This window comes from Carcharhinus amblyrhynchos, chromosome 8, assembly GCF_965287045.1.
Source record: "Carcharhinus amblyrhynchos chromosome 8, sCarAmb.v2.hapA, whole genome shotgun sequence".
Lineage (NCBI taxonomy): Eukaryota > Metazoa > Chordata > Chondrichthyes > Carcharhiniformes > Carcharhinidae > Carcharhinus > Carcharhinus amblyrhynchos.
In genome coordinates, this window is record NC_137331.1 from 3,694,169 (window position 1) to 3,714,102 (window position 19,934).

Below are 19,934 nucleotides of genomic sequence, written 5' to 3' on the forward strand. Positions count from 1 at the left end.
TGGAACCTATAAGACTGAGAGCTATCAATTCTCCAACCACAGGACTCAGTTCCAGTATCATGTGTCGTTGCTGCATTGAACAAGTTTAAAGGATTTTGTTTGATTGGAACATTTTAGATATATCTATTAAGATATAGCTATTAACTTTGTTGTGGTTGTTCAGTTTTGTTTGTAGTTGATAAATCATGGCTAATTTTCTTTCTATACGTTAACTATATTCTTAAATAAACTTTGTTTGATAAAAGCTCCCTAATGAGTCATTTGAATCATACCTGAGGTGAAACATATCATGCTTATCCTCCCCAAATTCAAGGTGCAAAACTTACGGTCCAGGTGGGCTTCATAAAACACTTTGGAATTTCTAACCTGAACAATAATAACATGCTCAACTATTCAAATACTATCTCTTTACTAAAACTAATTTCTTTTAGTTCCACATTTTCACAACTCCCTTAGATGCCTATCCTTTCTATGAGACCTTCTTGTGTCTTCTTCCATGAAGACAGAAGCAAAGTAACAGCTTAATTTATCCATCATTTTCTTGTTCCTCACGATAAACTCTCCTGAATTTACCTGTAATGGGCACAGATTAGTCATCACTAACCTATTCCTTTTCACAAGACCTAAGGAAGTTTTCGCATTCTGCTTTTATGTTCCTCACTATAAATCAATAAAACAATTCTGGAACCAATTCCACATTGCTACCTTTGTAACAAGAGCACAAATGAGTCGCAGGCATCACTCACAGCTTTAAGATCTGCCATCAACACATTTATACAAATGCTAATAAAACTTGGCTTAAGTGCTGGCTCACCTTGCAATTTCTGCCCAGTGCCACTGAACAACTTTCAAATCTGTAACCATTGATTTAACCCTCAAAAATTGGTAAATTTACACTGGCATTTAACAAAACACCAGTGTATTCTAGTTTGTTTTTGGAGTTGTAAACACAGCATGTTAAACCACTGAGGAGATGAAAAGGTTTCGTGCACATGCGCTCATGCATTCGTTCACGTCTCCACAGTGGAGTCGCTTTAGTGGAGGTGGAATCTGGAGGCAGTGAGATAAGTACATCAGTATGCTACTGCCTGTGCTCAATTTCATCACAAATCTCAGTGCAGAGGGGTTAAGATGGGAGGCCTTTTCCACGCGGTACTACGTGTATTTTTCAAAATGCTGCTACAAACATTTTGACGTTGTTAAAAAGCTGTTCAAGACGGAAGAAAACGAGGTCTCCCAGAAGCCATCATGAAAATTGTCTTTGTTGAAGCAAAAGAGGGGAAATTGTTGGGGAATAGTTTGGAGAAGAAACCAAATATGAAGGGAGTGCACAAAAAGGACAAATTACAGGGCAGGTGAAAACGAGGAGAGAGAGAAAAAAGGTACAGGGGATGGTGGGGAAGAGTAAAAGGCAGAATACATGTAAAGATACTAAAAATAAATACTCCAACATAATAAGGGAAGAAAGCAAAATAAAGGAATTTGGAAGGATTAACGTGACACCTAACACCTGTAAAAAGGCTCAATTTTCCCAGCCCTCCAGAAATGGGCTTGGTGGTGGGAAATCGGGCAAAGAAAGGTTTTGGAAGGAGAGACTGATGTCTTTCTGACACATTGTCATTTTCCCAGCAGCAGGAACCTGAAAATTCAAATGAGGGAATTAATTCCCCAATTCACGGGCCACTTCTACTCGCTGCTGGCATTTTGCCCGATTGGGTGGACCTGCCGTCGGGACTACCTGGTCATCTGGGTGTCAGGTTCCTCATTGGTGTTGTGATTCTAACAAGGAAGAGCGGCACAAGGTTTAAGGCGTTTGTTGCAAAACTTTCTCTACGCTATTTACAAAGTCGATTGCAGGGAAGAGACATCCTCTCTGGGCTGCCTAGAGTACCTCACACATGACAACTTGATATCAGTGCTACATCATTATAAATCTAAGGTTAGCATATCCATTTTTATCCTTTATATTCCAGTTGGGAGGGAGAACCCTCTTTGATGATCACTTCTTGGCCAATGGAGGGGACCTCTGGCACAATGATTTTCCCTATGGCAAAGACACTACCCCAATAGAACATAACTGACACCCCCCCCCTCCAATGTCTGGCCTGCCTTCCTCACCTCAACTTGTGCAAGATTTATTTACTTCCAGGGTGCCTCGGCATGGGGGTAACTTCATCTCCACAGTTTCAGCAGTGGGCACTGCAGACTGACATCGTAAGGTTGATAAGCTTCCAACAATCAAATGGGGCTAACTTCTGCCCACAACGGTAAGCTCTAGAATTTTTCTGCCAATCTTTAGTGATTTTCCCATTTTTGGAATTAACAACAAACTTGCATTCTGTAAATAAGATTTTTCAGAACTTTGGGATGCCTAAGGTGTCTCATAGACATTCAGCCCATCAATTCTGCACCAGTGTTCTTCTCCAAGAATTGGTTCATCATCTCCTCTCAGTCACTATTCAGGTTAAAAGTTCATTTTCAAGCAATGACTGCCTTCTTTATAAAAGTCAATGGAACCTCTTTCTACAAACATATTGTGATAGAATATTTCAATGTTTACTATAATCTGGAAGGATCATAAGTGTCTACTCCTTTGTTAACATTTCTTTGATTATGCGAGACTACTCATCACAATGAACCAAATTTAACACAATCTTACCTAACAGTCACATCACTTAATCTTTCACCTTCTCAGGTCTAGGAAAAGAAATTCTCGGATGCCCTTCATAACAGTGACCATATAATAAGATAAAATATTGTCTCCATCACAAAATGAATCCTGAACGGTTAGTCATAATGATTAAGGTCAAATGTTACAGGTCAAAATGGACTCCATAGAAAGTTGTGGAACAGCAATAGCATTGTATGCTAAACATCCCTGTAATTTCATTGTCTGGCACATCCCTCATGTCCTGAAAAGCCACTAAGATCAGCCTTGCTTCAATGGATAATGTAGAAGAACATCAAAAATGGTATCAGGAATAACTTGGAGTGATGCTACGAAATGGAGATAATTGAACATTGAACAGCAAAATCAGCGGGGTGTCGACTGCATGTTTCCAGAACTAACACATCAGAGCAAAGCTTTGTAACCCTATCACATTTTGAATGGTTGTGGACAATGAGGGAACAATGGTGAGGTGCATTGTCTCGAACAGGCACCAGGGTGTGGCAACGAGGGGATTTCACAGTAATTTCATTGCTGCGTTAATATAAGCCTTACTTGTGGCTAAGAAATAAACTTTAACATGCAGAAGGTGGAACATAGAAAATAGAAGCAGGAGGAAGCCATTTGGCACTTCAAGCTTGCCCCACCATTCACTATGATCATGGCTGATCATCCAATTCAATAGGCTGATCCTGCCTTTCTCCCCTTCACTTCAAGTGCTGTATCTAATTGCCCCTTGAAAACATTCAATATTTTGGTCTCATCTACTTCCTGTGGTCGTGAATTCCATAGGCTGACCTATGGGTGAAGAAATTTCTCCATCTCTGTCCTAAATAGTCTGCATTATCAAACTGTGACCTCTGGTTCTGGACACTCCCACATCGGGAACACCTTCTTGTATCTACTCTGCCAGTCCTGTTAGAATTTTATAGGTTTCTATGAGATCCACCACCCCCCCCCACCTTCTCAACTCCTGCAAATACAATCCTAACCAACTCAAACTCTCCTCACATATTGATTCCACCATCCCAGAATCAATCTGATTTCAACAACATTAGTGGGCTCAATCTTAACATTGTATAGGCAAGTGAGATCATGTTGATGGGTTTGCGACCATCTCCAGCAAATACTACTGTGCAAATAATCTAACTGGGCCTCCTTCTGAGTCCATAACCATCAACAGTACCAGCGTTTCGTCAATTTGGTTCAATCCATGTAACAGTAGGGAGTCGATGAATACATGAGACAGAGAAGGCGATTGGTCCCAACCTATTCCACCTGTTGTGCAGATGATGTGTACACCAGAGCGAGCCACTCCGCTGAACAAGTTGTTCCAGTGATAAGGGCAACTAATGAACAACATGGAAGATGGCTCATCTGTATCCTGGCCAGAAAATGAAAAAGAACAAATCTAACTAACAATCACTGCCTCTGCCTATTCATCAAGAAGATGTTATTCATTAATGATGCAACTAAGCAACAATTACTCACTAATAACCCCATCACTTATGCTGAAATCAACTATTACAACAATCGCTTTGTTCCAAATCCACACACGAGTGCCTGAATTGAAAGACAGCCACACAGGGACAATAACGACCCTGGGCACCAAGGCAACATTTGACTGAGTATAGACCTGAGTAAAATTGTATTCAACGGAGGTCAATGTAAGAACAGGGAGGCAAATGGAGATGGTTGTGTTGCAGATACTGTTGGTTGCAGAACATCGCCAAAGGAAATATGGTGGGCCTCACCATTTCCAGCTATTTCATCAACAACCTCCGCTCCATTATAAGATCAGGTTGGAACATCTTGTTGATGACTTCAATTAATTTATCTCCATGCATAACTCTGATACTGATGTAGCCTTTGCTCCGACCTGGATAACATCTAACTTGGGCTGAAGCATTGCTGGTGACATTCTGCTGAAATGGCACCAGATTGTGGGATCCTTTGGGTGGTTTGCTTCAGTTAAAAGATTTCATTCTAATGTATTTCTGCCTGTATAACTAACAATACCAAGCTTCAAAGCCAACTTGGCCACATTTTAGACTCAGCTGGGAATTCTGGGATGAACTTAGAAATTGAGCACATTCTATCAAAATACAATGTCAGCAGAAATGATGCAAAACAAAGTTTATGCAAGTTGGAGACAGTGTGTGCCTCGCTCTTTCAATAAGAATTAATCTATTATAAGTAACAGTTATCTGTTCAGTTGGCCTGCATTTATCCTAACAAATGAAAAGACCAAACTCAGTCAGCTTCCTTTGATATTTAAAGGCATGACAATTGCCAAATTGCCCATCACCAACATTCTTAATGCTATCCTTGACCATAAGTTCAACTGGACCAGCTGTATAAAACCACCAACTGTAAGTTGAAACATGATACTTTATGAAATGCATACACCATGATTTCACAAAGTCTACCTACTATCCACAGAGCTCAAGACATGAGTATGCCATATCCTCACCACCAAAGAAGCTCAACAGTTTTTCGGGCAGGGAGTTTTTTTTGATTTGTTCCCCTGCAATTGGTATCTATGTTGTGTGGTTGCAGTATATGCAACCTGCACTTTCAGCAAAAGATCCTATGACCTCTCCCACGAAGTAAAATAAGAGCAGCAACATGACAGGAACCTCCAGCATGCCTCCCAAATTAACCATCAACTTTACTTGATCAATCATTGCTGTTCTTTCTTCTTCATTGTGTTAGAATCTTGGAATGTCCAATTTAATATTTTTTGGGTGGGGGGAGACTCTAACACCACACAGACAACAATAGTTCACAGAGCAGACTTAGCACCAACTAAGGATGGGTGTTAAATATATGAGAGCCTGCATTGCCCGTAACTCAAGGACAAAGTTTAAAAGCATCAGATACCAGTCTGTGGTCCACTTGTTGCATTGAAAGAGAAACCTGGTAAAGTGTAAATCCTTTTTAATTGTGTGTGTGATTTTCATTCAAAAACAAATAAAAATATGCTCAAGCATTTAATTGGTGCTGTTGTCAACTTAGTTGGCATTTTGGGAAAAAGAAGCAGCACACAAATGTTTTCAGAAGGAACTGTGTTTCTTCACTGATGGCCCTGCTGTGAATGACTAGCTGCTATCACTCCTGCCTCGTTGTAAATGCAGCTGAGAGAGACACACAGTATGAAATTCTCTATTGTGATCATCAAAGGAAAGAGAAATTTTAAAATAAATCTTTCCACCTTTATTATTCCCAGAATAAAAACTCCACATCAACAGGTTTGCTGTCAATCAGAATTCTGTTCCACATCCATTTATTACTGTAATTACAAGCCTCGCCAATGATTGGATGCCATCTTGGTGGAGAAAAGTGGCAAGACTCCATGTTACGAGAGTACATCAGTCGCACGAGATGGGATCACCGTGACATCTTGAAAATGGATGGTTTCTTAAAATATGGTGGTGTTATATAAAAGAAATAATAACCATCAATCACACACTGGTGAGATTCAGGGAACTGCTGTTCCATACTCCTCACAGGCTCATTCGAACACATTAAACACGAGGAAATGCTCAAGCTGAGATTTTCCGGCAAAAAGCCTGTCACCATGGAAACCACAAAACTTGAAGGAGTGTTTCTTTTCTCCCCTCAATGCCGACGGGAAACGAATCTCTTTCACGTGGCCCGACAACACCTCATCACATCCAAAAGAGCATTTTTTTTTACACAACGACGTGTTGCATTTTTTCTCATGGGTTGCACATAATATCCCAAGGCATCCATCTGTTGCGTGCTTGAAAGCATAGATTTTGAGGAGGATCTTGAAAAGTATAGTAGCGTGGCAAAAAGGTTCAGTGTTGTGGGGTGGGGGAGCTCGGGGGCAATTGGGGAAGGGTGGGGGTGTAGTGGTTGGTGGTGATGTTCCAGTGGGACCAAGATGGTTGAAAAATTCTCCCCACCTGAATGATGAGTTCTCGGTTGAGTGATGCCCAAGTGAGCAAGGTCAGAACCAAGCGACTGGAGGACGGGGCTACAAAAGATTGAAGAGACTAGATGGAAAAGATCATAGAGGGTTTTCATTTATAAAAGTTACGGGAATTCCAAAATCTTTCCTTTGAATCTCAGCATGGATGGGGGAATGAGGGATATAGTACAGAATGGAAAGACATAGAATGGCTTGAGGTTTTGGATGAGTTCAAGAATTTTATCCTGAATCTTTTGCTGTGATTCAGAGAATCCCTACATTGCTGCAAGAGGCCACTCAGTCCATCGAGTCTGAACTGCCTCTCCGAAAGGGCATCCTACGCGTGCCCTCCCCTCCACCCCCATCCCTGTAACCCCATGTCTTTAGTGAGAAGTCTCACAACACCAGGTTAAAGTCCAACATGTTCATTTGATAGTAAACCCACAAAGCTTTTGGAACGCTGTTCCTTCATTGGGTGAGTGGAACTCTGAGAACTTTCCACACACCTGACGAAGGAACAGTGTTCCGAAAGCTTGTGGGCTTACTATCAAATAAACTTGTTGGACTTTCACCTGGTGTTGTGAGGCTTCTTACTGTGCTTACCCCAGTCCAATGCTGGCATCTCCACATCATGGCCCCATACCTTTACCATGGCTAATCCATCTCACCTAACATCTTTGACCATCTGAGGAAGACCACGGAAACACTGGGAGAACATACAAACCCCCTCACAATCATCCAAGGCCAGATGGGATATATTGCCATCAGGCCCTGGGAAATGGCCATTAATTTCAGTGGAGCTGGAAGATCCTGCCGACCGTTAATGGCGGGCTGCCTCTGCTGTGGGAAAACATACCACGGGGTAGCTGGAAAATCCTGGCCTGCATCTCTGTTCTTTCACTGTTGCTGACAGCACTGTGGACACACCAACACTATACGGACTGCAACACATCAAGAACACTGCTCGCCAACACCTTTTCAAAGGCAATGAGTGAATGGGCAATAAATACCGTCCTTGCCACTGACACACACATTCCATGTGAGAAAGGAAAATTTAATGGGCCTTGCTTTATTAAACAAGGTAAGAGGAGTTTGGCGCACCATCTTCAGTCCTCTACGTTTTACAGACCTCTTCACTGTGCTAAATTACTCCAACGCTCAAAAGACAGCAAGCACGCTGTCCTTTATAACCCCAGTGATCTCCTCTACGTGTCCCTTCACTCACAGCTTTGCATGCCGTCACCACTCTGAAAGCCTGAAGTGGCAATTAATTGACATATTCATCATGCACTCTGCTCCTCTTCCCTACCGTGCCTGCCCCCCCCCCCGCAGCCCCCACCCCCACCCCCCGCGCCCTTCTGGTTTCCATAATGTCACCAAGAGGGCTAAATTGGATAACCCCTGAAAACGGAGATGGGAACTGCAATGTCAGATTAATCAGAGCCTGCAGATTGAAATGCAGGCACTGTGCCCATTTCATGCAGCCTACTCATTCGAATGAATGCTGCATGAGACAGGTGCTAACTATACTGTTCATTCAGCACACTCACCAGCACTGGGCCCAACACTGTAACCTGGTATCATCTCTTCAAGCTTGCCGACGAGACTCAAAACTTGGCAGCGAGTGCAGATAACTGTAGGGATCAACATCATGAATCTAACTCCAAGGAGCATCTTACAGTGTCGCAAGTCATTCAATGGTCTCACTCAAGGAGTCCGAGTCAGTGAATGCATCCAACCAACTGCGATACTTACCTATTCACCGCACCCGAGCACTCACCCATCAACAGTTTATCAATCAAGCCTCAAATCCAACATTCATCTGCCTCAGAGCATCTTCACACTTAACACTACTGCAATTTTCACATCCTCATCTCACAGCTCGTGTACACTGCCAGTTATTCAACCACAATAGCCCCATTACCAAAACAGATTGCACGGCACTCACCAACATATTTACCTCAAGCTTGCAAGACAAGATGGCCCATAACTAGAGGCAGCAGATGTAACCAGAGGAAGTATGCTTGCTTCTTTGAAAGGAAAAAGGCCCAAGGGTACAGCTTGACGGCAGGCGGGAAGTGAAGGTGGCATGTAACTGGACAGCTCACGTTTACAGAAAGGTAACAGACGTGTCTGTACTTTCTCAGCACTGTAGTGGAGATGGTGCCACCGTTATCGGGAAGCCATTGCCAAAGCTGTGCTCAGTCGGGCAGCCAAAACTGTTGAAGATGACGGCATACCCAGGCCACATCTTCCTTCTCACATCCCTTCGAGCTCACTCCACAATCTCTTCTCAGTTGCAAGTTCTAGTGGTGCAAACATGCCCCGCCAACACTGGGGAGAATGAGAGAGTTAAACCTTGCTGTCTTCTCTCAGGATGATGTGGAGATGCCAGCGTTGGACTGGGGTGAGAAGTCTGACAACACCAGGTTAAAGTCCAACAGATTTATTTGGCAGCACAAGCTTTCGGAGTCTCGTTTCTTCATCAGGCGAGTGAGGGCTTGCGTTCACAACAGGGCATATACAATAAATTGAGTTTGTGTCTGTTTCTGCCCTGTATGTGAACACAAGTCCTGCCAAAGAAACCTGTTGGCCTTTAACCTGGTGTTGTGAGACTTCTTACTGTGCTCTCTCAGAATGACAGCATTCATGCCCTCACCACTGCCACTCCACTAGTCTGCTTCCTGTTGCCTTGCCTCTTAGCCAGCTGACTCGCACTGCTGCCAGCTATGTCAAGATGATGCAGTCTGAAGCCAAAACATCTAGGCCCAGAGTCACTTGATAGCACCCTTCAAAGCCTTTTTTTTGCTTTACAAAAATTCAGCAACCTTCCACCAGTAAAGCATGCAGAAGAGGTTGATTATCTACAGCTATAAACTTGCGATTTCCTTTATAAATTTGGTTTGGAATGCTTATTTAGTTGTGACTTATTTTTCCATGGTACACAAGACAGCAATGTGACTAATAAATGGAGTACTGGTATCACACTTGAAGTAATTTTTCACCTACAGTGTGAGCAGAAAGGAACTGCCCACGTTATTGCCTTCTCATCCCTTCCTTTTGTCCTTCTTTCTCCTCCTTTGCTTGTTCACTCCCTCATCTAGCAGCTTGTCCTGTTCTGCACGCCCTCTGCTCATTCTTTCAGGAATGCCCTATTGCAAGTGGAGGTCTACTGAGGAACCAACGTCTGGGAGTAAACTGGTCGGTGTAGAAACTGTGTAGAAGCCAACACCTGCCACGCTGCTCCCTACAGATCTTTGCAACTTGAACCAACTATGGAAAGTGCCAAATATTTTCGAATCTTAGCAGCAGCCAGGAGAAATCAGCCAGCAATTAATCTGTGAATAGTTTATTATTCCTGTAAATAGCATTGGTCGTGGTGTCTTCCCCGTTGTTTTTAACATGTTTTCATCCATGCAAGATTAAGAGAGGGCGTCTGTGGGAGTGCTGAGTCCCAAGATAGCGGTGCTCGAAATAGATCACTATTTTGCACTGATTGATGTCACAAGCTATTTGCTCTGTATTCTTTTGGCTGGCTTCAGCTGAGCACAAGCTAAAACCTTCACCAATATCGCACCCAGTGTGATTTATGGCAGAAAAACACACACACATGTAACAGCCCTCAATGGGCACATCATCCAATCAACAATGCTGCCAAGGACAATTTGAGATCTCTGGGGTCTGACTGCATCCCACAGAAAACAAAGGCCTTTCTTACTTTCTCTAGTTTAAAGGTGAAGGCAGCTCAGGAAAGCAGAGAGGTTTGTTCCCAGTAGTGAACTCTGCCACCAGTGAAGCGATGGGAGGGGGCGATTTTTTCCAGCTCGCTGCATTGCTCCAGCAGCACAACAGACTGGGAGACATCAGGGCGGAGACTGTTTCGAGGGCTCCCAGTTGGGTGCCACAGCCTCCACGCATCTCTGGGGCCCGGGTTTCCCACATCATCAGCTCCGCACCAGAAATTGGCATGGATCTGATTAAAATATTAAAATCTGCATTTAAATCCTACGAGTGGACCTGGGACCGAAGTCTCAGGGCTCGGTAGCCTTTTATCTCCGCCAGGAGTGTTCACAACAGCTTCCCACTAACTGAGTCAAGGCAGAGGCCATGGAGACCACCGCCCCCAGCCCCGGGAGCTATGGGATAAAGGGGAGGAGGTGCCCCCTGGGCATTGCCAGCTTGGCCCCCTTATTGGTGACTAGTGGGGTGCCCCAGGGGTCGGTGCTGGGGCCTCAGCTATTTACCATTTATATAGATGATCTGGAGGAGGGAACCGAGTGCAGGGTGTCGAAATTTGCTGATGACACCAAGATTGGGGGAAAGGCAAATTGTGCGGAGGGTGTGGAGAGTCTGCAGAAGGATCTAGATAGGCTGGGCGAATGGGCCAGGAAATGGCAAATGGAATTTAATGTTGGCAAGTGTGAGGTGGTCCACTTTGGTAGGAAGAATGGTAGGAAGGACTATTACTTACGTGGCGAAAAACTGCAGCAGGCGACGGTGCAGAGGGACCTCGGGGTCCTTGTGCATGAGTCGCAAAAACCCAGCTTGCAGGTGCAGCAGGTGGTCAGGAAGGCGAATGGGATGCTGGCCTTCATAGCGAGGGGGATTGAATATAAAAGTAGTGAGGTCTTGCTGCAGCTGTATAGGGCATTGGTGAGGCCGCAGCTGGAGTACTGTGTGCAGTTTTGGGCGCCGCACCTGCGCAAGGATATTTTGGCCCTGGAGGGAGTGCAGAGGAGGTTTACTAGGCTGATACCGGAGTTGAGGGGATTGAGCTATGAGGAGAGGCTGAATAAACTAGGCTTGTACTCGTTAGAGTTTAGAAGAATGAGGGGAGATCTCATTGAGACGTATAAGATGATGAATGGGATGGATAGGATAGAGGTGGAGAGACTCTTCCCGCTCAAAAAAGACAGTAGGACTAGGGGGCACAGCCTCAAGATAAAGGGGAGGCGGTTTAGAACGGAGTTGAGGAGGAACTTCTTCACTCAAAGGGTGGTGAATCTCTGGAATTCTCTGCCCGTTGAAGTGGTGGAGGCTGCCTCGCTAAATATTTTTAAGAAGCGGGTTGATGGGTTCTTGATAAGAGAGGGGATTAAGGGTTATGGGGAGAGGGCGGGAAAGTGGAACTGAGCCACAACAGATCAGCCATGATCTTATTGAATGGCGGGGCAGGCTCGAAGGGCTAGATGGCCTACTCCTGCTCCTATTTCTTATGTTCTTATGTTCTTATCTGCCCAAGATTCCAGTCCAAAAATATGCAGGTTAGATGAATTGGTCACAGTAAAAATTGCCCCATTGTTAGTGTCCAAAGATTAGCCATGGTACCTATGTGTGGGGTTACACAGATATGGTGGGGAGGGAGTTTGGGTAAGATACTCTGTCAGAGAGTCAGTGCACATTCAATGGGCGAAATAGCCTCCTTCTGCATTGTAGGGATTATACGATTCTGCAGAATTAACATTCTGAGCCTGTAAAATTAATTTTTCAGGGCCAAGAAGATTGTTCAGCAATATTGTGACTGAATGTGATGCTTAAAAACCAGTTACACCACATTTAATAAGGCATAGCATTTTCAATTTTTTTTTAGGTGCCAAAAGGTTGAAGTTCAGCTGAAATCCCTGACTCGGTATTGACCCACGTTTGCAAAGACGGCAACAGTGCAATGTGTTGAGGATATCATTGACTGCAATTTCTAGATTTCCATGTTTAACTACACATATGGGACCTGGGTTCGACTCCTGGCGTGGGTCACTGCCTGTGTGGAGTTTGCATGTCCTGCCCGTGTCTGCGTGGGTTTCACCCGGGTGCTCCGGTTTCCTCCCACACTCTGAAAGACGTGCTGGTTTGGTGCATTGAGCCGGACAGGTGCCAGACTGTGGCGACCAAGGGAATTTCATGGTAACTTCATTGCAGTCTTAAGTGTAAGCCTTATTTGTGACGAATAAATAAACTTCACTTTACATGTGATGACTCCAGTAGTTGATGTCATTTTAAACAGCAATGACAACAAAAACTGACCATTTTGGCGCCATTGCAACCACAAATTCAGGGCCATTATTTTCATCGCAAACTAAAATTGACAGTGGAATTGAAGGTAACTGGGAAATTGATAAATGTATCAGTCAAAATGCCATGTCCCGAAAACAACGGCAGATTATATTCAATGGTGCCAGGTACAAAGGCTTGCACAGACTCAGAACAACCGTGTTATACGTTCTTCATTAACAGTGTTCAAATTAGGGAGTCACCAACAATCAAAAGATATTCAGATGTTGGAGGGAGCCCAGAGAAAAACCATGAGGTTGATCACCCATATACAAGGACCAGGATAAGAGGAAAGAATAAACAAAACTCTCAACCTGAAAAAAATGCATGAGGATGTTAGTGTCACAGAAGTATATAAGATGGTGAGACGAATGGAAAGGTAAATAGATAAAAATTAATTATTTCCTCTAATGGAGTGGCTTGGGGTAAGGGTGCATCCCTTCAATACTCTGTCAGGAGACAGCTAGGGCAGAATGTTATGCGGCAGAGCAATTAAGTCGATCCATTACACGCCAGCCCTCCCCTCAGCCATAACAGGGGTGGGCTAAATGGGGGCGGCATGGAGCTTGCGCTTGCTCCTGGGGAGGAAGCCCTGCCCTTGGGGGCTACCAGTTAATCTGACTGACCGGCAGCACCAAGAGTGCATTAATGGGTGTTGCTGGGTCTGCAAAGTAGGCCCAAGAAGAAAGCACATGGATCCCAGAGCCAGTAAGTCCAGGGTATTGATCATGGAGAGTTTGGGTAGTTTATTGAGGGTGGGAGTGGGGGGGGAGAGGGGAGGCTTGAGGGAGGAATGCTTAATGGAGCATGCGGTTCGGAAGAGGGCTACTACATTGGGTAGGACTGCCTCAATCTGCAAAGGGCACGCTCTGAAGATCGTATCCCACCTTTCTTCCTGCTCTTTCCTAAACTTTTTTTTGAAAAGGCGACCTGTTGAATCCCACTGGACTTTCTAGGCCAACACAATGGTGGCACGATGGTTAGCCCTGCTGCCCCACAGTGCCAGGGACCCAGATTAGATTTTGGCCTTGGGTCACTTGTCTCTGGAGTTTGCACAGTCTCCTTGTATCTGCATGGGTTCCTCTAGATGATCCATTTCCTCCCACAGTCCAAAAATCCTAGAATCATAGAACCCGACAGTGCAGAAAGAGGCCTTTCGGCCCATCGAGTCTGTACCGAACACAATCCCACCCACGCCCTACCCCCATATCCCTGCACATTTTATCCACTAATCCCTCTAACCTTCACATCCCAGGACACTAAGGGGCAATTTCTTAGCATGGCTAATCAACTTGACCCTGCACCTCTTTGGACCGTGGGAGGAAACCGGAGCACCCGGAGGAAACCCACGCAGACACGAGGAGAATGCACAAACTCCACACAGACAGTGACCCGAGCCGGGAATCGAACCCAGGACCCTGGAGCTGTGAAGCAGCAGTGCTAACCACTGTGCTACATGCGTTGGTTAGGTTGATTGGCCATGCTAAATTGTTCCTTTGTGTCAGGAGGATTAGCAGCGTAAATATGAGAGATTATGGGGATAGGGTATGGGCAAGACTGTTGCCAGTGCAAGCATGTTGGCCTCCTTCTGCATTGTAGGGATTCTATGAACTGCATTCTGGCGTGTTAACAAGCTGGATTGATAATTATTTACTTATTTAAACATTCTATCGAGGTGGGAATGTCCAGTCTCCCCCTACCACCCCACTGAATAAATGGTCGGCAGTGGAACCTTCAGTGCACCTCTTTGTCACACAAATTGTTACAAGGTTATGCAACTAAACAAACTGTTATCTCAATTAAAAATTTCAAAACGCAGATTGGTAAATTTTTGATGGCTCAGCGTTAGAAGGGTGATGTACTAAAAGTGGAATTAATATACAGGTAAGCCAGCATGTATGTAAATAATATAACAGATGCATAGATATTTAAACAGGTGCAGAGAAAGGCCATTTCACCCTTTAAAATAACACATCCAAAGGCCCCGAATGGTCTTTTTCTTTCATGTAAATTCCATGTTAATTAAATTGTAAAACTAAGGCTAGACTCTATAACATAATTCCCTGATGGTAAAATCTAAATATATTCAGTGAACCATATTTCCCAAACAATCATGTGCAAAATATGAAATATTCTGGTAGTCATCTTTGATATACAACCTGGTAATGAAGTCATAAAGGGCATTATAATCTATGTAACCACTATTTGAGTTTCGCTGTCAACTGTCATACCCGACCGTAAATCTTAATTTAAATTGAAATAATTAATGGAAATGGTTTTACTTTCCATTTTTAAGACTTACTATGGAGATTTATTGCATTTCACAAGGCATTAAAACTCATTCCCGCACAGCAAAGTAATGAAACATATTCAAACTGTGAGCACTATAAAAGAGTAGCGCAAAGCTTCGAGACACTAACTCAGCGCCAAAGGCTGGGCAGGGATGATCATTTAAATCTTTCTATGCCAAGTTGCCACTCTAAGCCTGGCACTTGCTGGTGGCCACCAAGTTGGGATATTCTGTCACCTTAATGGAAGCCCCATAGTTGCTGTCCCAACTGCAGAGCTGCTTTTCGTGGTTGATCGTAAAGGAAGGTTACCTGACATGGTGAAGCTGTACTCCAAATATTGTTCGAAGACAAAGCTTAAAAAAAGACATGATTTATTTTTGAAAACAAAACGTTTCACTGCAAATATATAATTGTGTAAAATCAGCAAAATATTGAGATTTTCCACAGTCAACGTCTGAAAAAGCTTCAGTTTACAGTCTGCAACACTAATTTTACACCTAATATTGGTTGTGACTTCTAACTCACAATTTGGTATCCATTCACTTTTAATTCAATGAAGTATAGAACCATAGAATCTCTATAATACAGACGGAGGCCATTCAACCCATCAAGTCAACACCGACTCTCCAGAAGCACATCTCACCCAGGTCCCTCCCTGCAACCTTATCGCTGTACCCTGTGTATTTTTCACGACTAATCCATCTAACCTAACGTCTTTGGACTTTAAGAGGAAACGAGAGCACCTAAAGGAAAGCCACAGAGCCATGGGCACATCACAAGAAATGGTGAGTGGAATGCAAAATTAACAAATAGTTATCAAATGTTGATTTTCACTTAAAATATTTTGTACAAAAAGAGACAATTAAAGCATTATAACTATTAGAGATATAAGTGAATGAAAAGTCAGGAGCCAGTCCAAATGAATGCCTCAAGCTTTTTCTTATTTTAATGCAAAGTTACAGCATTTGAATTGGATGAAAAAACACATTTAGGAGGAAGACAGACACAGTGATGGGACAGTCAAGAATGAAAATGGAAGAAATGGTACTTTGCTTGGAGAAGGAATAGACAATGACCTTAATGGTAGCAGGTCACAGAGTTATTGGGTTTTACAGCACTCAAAGAGGCCATTCAGTCCATCGTGTTGGTACTGGACAGAAAGCCCTTGTTCCAGCACTTGGCCTGTATGCTATTGCATTTCAAATGCTCATCCAAATGCTACTTAATTGTGGTGAGGGCTCCTGCCTCTACCACACTTTCAGGCAGTGAGTTCCAGATTCTTACCATTCTCTGGATGAAAAGGTTTTTCCTCACATCTCCTATAAACCCCTCAACTTAAATCCATGCTCTCTGGTGATTGACCCTTCTACTAAGAGAAAAGGTTTTTTCCTGTCCACCCTAACTGTGCCTCTGAGAATCGTATGCACTTCAATCAGATTCCCCCCAATCTTCCCTGCTCCATGGAAAACAATCCCAGCCATCCCAGTCTTTCTTGATAGTTGAAATACCCCAGCCCAGGCAACATGCTGGTGAATCTCCTCTGCACCTTCTCTCGTGCAACGACTTATTTCCTATAGGTGTGGCAGTCAGAGCTACACACAATACTTGAGCAGTGGCCTAACCAGTGTTTTATACAGCTTCATCATAACCTCCCTGATCTTATATTCAATGCCTCAGCGAATAAAGATAAGTATCCCATATGTCTACTTAACCATCTGATCTACCTGTCCTGTTGTCTTCAGAGTTCTATGGACACGCGCACAAAGATCCCTGTGATCCTCTATCTTTACGAGGATCTGACCATACGTTGCATATTTGCTTACCTTGTTAGTCCTCCAAAAATGCACTACTGCTCTATAACACGTTGTATGTGGACTAAATGATGGCAGTGTGGGGCCTCCACCCGTTCCTGGGTACGAAATCCTGTCTTTGGGAGCTGTCAGCTAATCTGGTTAACCGGCAGCATCAAGAGCACATTAGTGGGTGCTGTTGGGTCTGTGAACAGGCCCAAGGAGGAAGGCGATGGATCCCCGAGCCAGTAAATCTGGAGTCTTGGACAGGGAGGGTTTGGGCAACTTGGTAGGACTGATATTGACGGATTGTATCTAATTTTCTACTGACCTACACTGCAGCATATAACTGAGGTGACATTTTTTTTGAAATCGTCAGCCGTTTGACTATTCTCCCATTTCTGTTATCTTGAAGTGTGTACTGTGCATCATGAACATTCGAGCAGATGGGAGATCCTGCAAAGACCTTTATGTGCCACTGTAAATCTGCTTGCTGAGAGGTGCATGAGAATGATAACAGGATAATCATCCTTTTTTTTCTTGTCTGAAGGAGGACGTGATGTTTGTTTTGCATTCTCCCAAAACAGTCGTGCTGATACCAGGAATTCAGGACACAGCAGAGGATGATCTGCACAACATGAGTGCACATATTTTGTTGTACAAACCATCATGACAAACAGAAAAAAGCAACATGGAATGGCACATTTCAAGGTAGGGCACTGAAAAGCAAATATCACAACTACTGTGCTACATATGTTTAGCAATTAGCTTAATTATTATTTCTTCAAAGATTGCCACAATGGTCCATTCAAAACTTAGTTCAAGTGAAGTTTCACATACAATTATATCCCATTCTGATACAGCTCAGACCAAACAAATTGTGTCTTTTTAGCTTGTTATTTCAGCGTAATATTCTATTGCATTTACAAAAATAAGAAACATAATGAATTATTACCATGATTTATTTTTTACAGCTCAGCATATTAACACAAAAGACTGATTTGATATCGGGAGCACTGGAGACAAACACGACGCTCAGAATCTGAACCAAATTAGTCCAAATTGTGAAACATTGGAAATGTTCCACAAATGTGAATTGTCCAATTCATATTGTTTTAAATTTAAATGCACTTAAGCTTTGAAACAATTTTGAATAGAAACACAGCACATTGTGGAGAAGGTGAAGTGTCCCACTGAGTGTATGCACAATACCTTTTTTGTGTCCTGTCAAAAGATTTTATCCATCATCGCTACAGAAATTAGTTTTAGTGCCTAAAGCAATTGCAGACAATTTTGCTTTTGCTTTGATTGTTGAGTGGTTTGCTGGCACAATAACAAAAATAGGAAGGAGGCCAACATTCTGCATCTGTGATGGGGTGATCCAGCCTCCGAACTAATAGCAATAGAAGTGTGTTTGATAAAGAACAAGAAACTACACAATGTGTCTCAGCTCTTGGCATTTCAGGGCAAACTCACACATTTTGTGCTGCCAGCAAGTACTTGCATTCAGGTGAAGCTTGGCTCAGAGATTCAGCACTCTGCCTTCACCCTATCTCTAAAATGCAAACTTTTTTTCCATCCATTTGTTCCTGCAAATGAGAACATCACTGGCAAAACTGGCATTCATCGCCCAGTTTTAGTGTGGTTCCCTACTTACAGCACATTGTTTGTCAACTTAAATATTTTTCCCAACTCATTGAGAGCTGAAAAACAGACTGTTTTCCCACTTGTGTATCTAAAGAAATCTGCAAATTTAGAACTTTACACTGTCTTTTCAATTGTGACAAACACTGAGGGAACTTAAAGAGCCTCATGAGCTGTAATGAGGGAAAGACACTGTCGCCCTCGCTTACCCACTTGAGCACGTAGCTTGCAATATTCAGTACTTGGAGCCAGGATGTGCAAAATGACTCCATATATTCCAAAGCACAACCAACCCAGAACAAATAAGCAACAGTCAAAACTTCTTGCCTTAGTTCAGTCACTTCATCAAACCAGTGAATTCTGCACATCAATTTTTAACAATTCAAACGGATGTACTTATAAAAGAAAAATTTAATTTCAGTTTTATTTAACGTGTTACAATAAAAGATGCAGAGACTGCCACCTGGACCGACTTACTGCTTTTGTTTCAAACAGTACATTCATTTCCTGGTCGGATTTCAGATCTGCTGCATTTTTGTTCCGAATGCCATGGCATTAGCAAGCAAGTTTCAAACCAATTTAACCCATGACTGATTATTAATTTATTATTGACTGAGTTAGTAATTGGATCTCACTATTGTACACTGAAAGATGCAATACAATCTACATACAATTTTATCTGTTCATGCAATTGAACAAAGAATCCAGAACAAAATAAATACGTGTGCAGTTAGCAACTGACAGGTTAAAACAATCAACTAACTGTTTATTGCCAAGGTGTTATTTCAAATTTTTATGGTAATACATATCTAAGTCTGGATAGGTTTGAATATAAATGAATTGGAGGAAAGGAATTCCATCTTTGCACAAAATGTCGAAATCCTCATGTCGACTGAAGCAACAAACAAGGGAAATAAATAGTTGAATATAACTTTCCAATAGGTTTCTGATGAAAACTACTTTTTCGAAATAATTTATGAATTGAAATGAGTTCCCTGAACAGAACCCAATTGGTTATCTGGATCTATTACGAGTTGAACTCTCTGCTCCTGACAACTCTGAGAAGCTACACCAGTGATGAATGAATGGTAGAAAGGCCCAATCGTGTGTCAAATTCCCAGGGACAGTGTTAACAGAATGGCAGGGCTGGTTTGCCGATACTAACAGTAAACATCAACAATTCCCAATACAGGTCGAGCTACAGAAATTTAGGGTTGTACTCTGCTACTCAGTGGGTGGAGGTGGTGGTCCACAAAATATCCAACACCTCCATCAGTCCCCTGTTTCTTCAACTCCCAATGGAGCTGGCAGATATATTTCTTTCTTCGAAAAAAGATTGACAATTGACCCCTTCTTAGATCGATTAGACTTGATACAAGTTTGGAACCAATTACAGAACATAGAGAATATCTTGGTGTACAAGTGGACAATAGGTGGACAATATAACTTCACCAGACACACACTGCTCTCATCCAAAAAAAGTCGCAGATAGCTCTCGCCTGAGGGCAATCCGACTGGAATTAGGCTCTGCCCCATTTTGGGACCACCATCTTCTA

The 19,934-nt window shown here is 43.0% G+C and overlaps 1 protein-coding gene across 1 annotated transcript in view; it reads right to left on the reverse strand.

Moving 5' to 3' along the window:
- csmd3b (CUB and Sushi multiple domains 3b) overlaps positions 1 to 19,934 on the reverse strand; it is a 1,478,622-nt gene that overhangs the window by 1,458,247 nt on the left and 441 nt on the right. The window lies entirely within an intron of this gene.